Below are 4,263 nucleotides of genomic sequence, written 5' to 3'. Positions count from 1 at the left end.
GTGATTTTGCATGTCAGCTATCTTTCACTTGAAACTCTCTTTTATAGATTTCCCATCCCACTTAATAATATATTATTATGGTTTTGGCAGTCACACTGCCATCCTTTTGCATAATTTCGTTCTGACATTATGATGCAAATTTCATCCCAGCCCCAAAACAGCAGTTTAGTTGTAGCCAGAAAAGCTTTGAAACTACTATTCAGCCAATTTACACCAAGATGTCTTTCAGAAGCAAAAGTGTTGTATGGCTTCATTTAAGAAAAGCCACAACACTGCAAAACCTTAAAATTCTTTTTTAAAAAATATTCTTTTATTGAGCATTTTCTCTTTTGTTTTCTTTAATATACAAAAGAGCAACAATATTGAAATTTTAGAAACACTGCAACTGAGAGCATTGTTTACAGTTCAAAAATTGATGCAGAGAGACAAAAGGTAAGACAAAAAAGCTAATGGACTGGATGAGGTTAATAGAGATTCAATCCAGACAAGACAGCTGTACTGCTGGTAGGTGATTCATTTACTTGGATGAGTGGTGCTCAACCCATTCTGTAAGGAGTTGCACCCATCCCTAAAGAATAAAGATTGCCATGTGGGTTGCTTATTGATCCGACATTGTCATTAGAGGCTCAAGCAGTCTCTGTGACTGAAAATGTCATTTAATAACCCAACTGTGACAATACTTGTATAGAGATAGCTGGCCACAGTTACATGTGCTCTGCTAACCTGTGTCCATTGTCATTGGTCCAAGGTAGGACTAACCTATGTCCCTTGTTATTGGTCCAAAGTAGGTCTACATTCTTGCATTCCTTTCCACCCCTTATTACACCTTTTTACAGCCATTTTATCCATTTACTTTTTGCTCTGTCCATGACAAATATAGATCTTTGCAGAGCTCCTGTGGAAATCTGCTGGCTCTATATTATATTGGAAGCTATTCTATATCTTAAGAGCAAATGTGTTTGATTGCAGACTTTCTGATTTTTCACTCTCTATGTTCAAAACTTTTTTCTGTTGTTTATCTGCCTTGAATTATTGTGTTTCCAAAATAAATGTGGTGTTATTACTAAGGCCCCCTGACAGGGTAACACTAATGTAAAATGACTTGCTTGCATATTATTCCTTTTCACTGGCCAATTCTTGCCTTGGTATATGACACAGTGACAGGGACATGATGATTGTTTATGCTGATTAAAAAATAAATATATCTCCAGGCTCACAGCTTCCCTACAATTTATATTTTCATCCCTTGCCTATATTTGCTTTTATTTAATAATTTTATTCATGCTGTTTATCATGATGAATCTGAATTTTGAGGGGAAAAGTAGGAAAAGGTGTTAAGTTTTTCTATATTTAAAGCAAGTTCTGGTCTTTGTAGATAGCTTCCTGAAGCCTGGAGAGCGAGAGGGGTTGGTGCGCACCTTCATTTTTGGAGGGGAAAAAGTGCGTCCTATAGGGCGAAAAATACGGTAACTATGGTGACCAACAGCTACAAAGGTTAATGTAACTTAATGTGGTGGGAATTTAAGTAATTTTTTCTGATATTTTATGTTTTATCACTGATAGATTTCAAATGTAAGAGTCACCAGTGCTGTAAGTGACACATACCCATTTGCCAGCTGGAAAATCCCAAGAACAGCAGGAAAAATTTTCCAAGGAGCTCAGCACATTTGGGCTGATTCTTAGAGTACGAGTGGAGGAATACTTACTTGGAGCACAACAAAACACAGGTAAGAATTAGACTTACTCTGTCAAAATGACGGTGGTGAAGAAATTGTAATTGTATTGTAGGGTGCCTCCGGGTTCCAGCTTGTCCCATGTGGTGATAGAGTTGGCTCAGTCAGTAGAGCATGAGCCTCTTGATTTCAGCATTGTGGGTTCGAGTCCCATGTTGGGCCAAACCTCGTTGTCCCTTCCAACTCTATGGTTCTTTGATATGAGGAAAAGTAATTCAGATTACTAAATTCCAGATACTAAAGTTTAAAGTTGAATGATATTGCTTTAGTTGTCCAGATGGGGCCTATGTAATGTATAAAATGCTGCCATTCCCTCTCTTGTGAAGCAGATGAAAAGTGGCCCCATTTTTATAACTAGTAAGTCATATGATATTCCATGCAATTGTTTTCAGGTTATGCGCAGGTAAGTGCTATACTGACCTTCTCCTGGTGGAACATCTTCCCACAAGGAAGATGGATGCCGGAAAACCAAAGCGGAGGCTTTGGGCTATTGAAACATGCAAGAAGATGCAAGATGGAAGCCTTGTTGAAATCCCAGAGGGAATGACTGGAGGGAGATGAAAGGCAGCAGCAGGACTGCCTTCATTGGCATGGTTGGGAGGGGTTAACTGCTCTTTGGCTCCTCCCTTCCATGGACCACAGAGAGAATCAGCAGCAAGGCCTCCAACACCGGCATCAGAGGAAGACGCAAGGCAGCAAGACTGTGGTTACCAGATTTTTTTCAAGGAATCCGGGACACTTTTTTGAAGGTGGGGGATTTCATGCTTTATTTTAGGAAAGGGTTGTTCAGAGTTCTTGACCTTTTTTTAGGGGGGGACCCCAAAGTTGTCAGTCACGCACCTTGACACAAGGCAGGCAGAGAAGCCCATCTACAACACACCAACACCAAACAAAGAGGTTGGTGGGTGGGGCGGGGGAGAGATCGAGTAAAGGCGCTCGCTGGTCTTGGGAAAACACACATTAAAACACACACACAAGGCACCAGCTTCCCATAAACTGGAGACTGCTGGAGGGTGAGTGCAGACTCTTTGGAGATTTAACTGGCGTGGTGGTGTCTCGTTACCAGAGGTGGACAAACAGCAGACTCGCACACAGCCCTCCTCACAAGAGAGGCTGCTGGTGCCAGAGGAGGTGCGGAGGGAGGGAGGGAGGCTTCATCTCCCGAGAATGTTTCAAACCCCACCCCCCGTGCCCCAATGGCGGACTGGCTGGCTGGAACTTTGACATGGCTGGGACCTCTGGTGCTGCTTGCTGCCATGGTGTCCACCATGTTGCCTCCCTGGAAGTCCCCAGGCATGAATCTGGGGACATTAAAATCTGGTGAAATTCCGGGGACAGATTTTGTCCGTGGGACAGAATGGTGAATCCGGGGACTGTCCCCGGGAACCGGGGACATCTGGTAACTCCAAACAAGACCCCCACTCCACTGACCTTCCTGGGACCAACTGCCATTCGCATCCTCCTTTCCGTTGGTAGTAGAAGGAGAAAGCACAGATCAAAATTTTATGTGACGTTTGTTTTGTAAGCCATCTTGAGGACTTTTAAAATCTAAAGGCCAGGCAAAAATACCCCTTACATCCCCAAATGCCTCCATAATCTCATTAGCCAATTCGGCTTGGGTAAGAGTTGCGGCAGATTTGGGATTTTGTCTCATAACTTCAACAGCTTTCTACATCCAGGGAATTTTTCAAAGGATAACCCACAGGCAGTAACCCTATGTCCAATCTGAATGGTTAAGCCTACCCCCCCACAGCCCCTCCCATTTCAACAGATGAAACTAAGGGAATGCTTTTATGCTCAGTTTCCAGCTGGCATTTCCATGGAAACAGAGAACTTGATTATCCATTCACTCAGATGAGTTAAAAAATGAATAGCATTCCTATCATAGTAGTAAACGGATGTACATCTTTGGGAAACTGAAGCAAAAAGAGATTCAAGCCTATTTCTCTTTTTTTGTAGACTTTCACAGAGCACACACCTCATATAAGAGCTGTATTCAAGTCCTTGACACCAGTTTGGTTAAAAACGAAGGATGTGGTCATTTTTTATATTTTTTTAATGTATTTTTATTGAAGATATTAAGTGTCTTTGTGTGCACATCACAATATAGCAATTGATGAGGTGCTAAAGCTCTGGGAGCTAGAATCTTCACTGCCTTATGCCATCAGCAGGTAGAGTTTGTAACCAGGGACAGCAAAGATTGTCTTTGATAATTACAAGTTGTCTGATGTAGTCCTGATGATACTGTCCAATACCAGGCTACTTGTTTCAGCTATTGGAATTTGCTGCTCTTGTTAAGTGTGATGGGCACAGGTTGTGTACTACTAGATATTATTCCAATAATAATAATATATAATTTATATCCCACCCATCTGACTGGGTTTCTCCTGTAACTATTCTCCTGTTGAGGTTTTGTATTTTCATTGCTTTCTCAGAGGAGCAAAGACAAACCTCTTGTCACCTTCTAAAGAAAATAGTTATATGGTTTTGATATCTTTTTGTTGTGGCTGTTATAGTAAAAAGAGTTAAA

The sequence above is a fragment of the Podarcis tiliguerta genome (assembly GCF_965153285.1).
Source record: "Podarcis tiliguerta genome assembly, chromosome: 3".
NCBI classification, from domain to species: domain Eukaryota; kingdom Metazoa; phylum Chordata; class Lepidosauria; order Squamata; family Lacertidae; genus Podarcis; species Podarcis tiliguerta.
The sequence above is the reverse complement of the archived record's forward strand: the minus strand, read 5'-3'. Positions refer to the sequence as shown.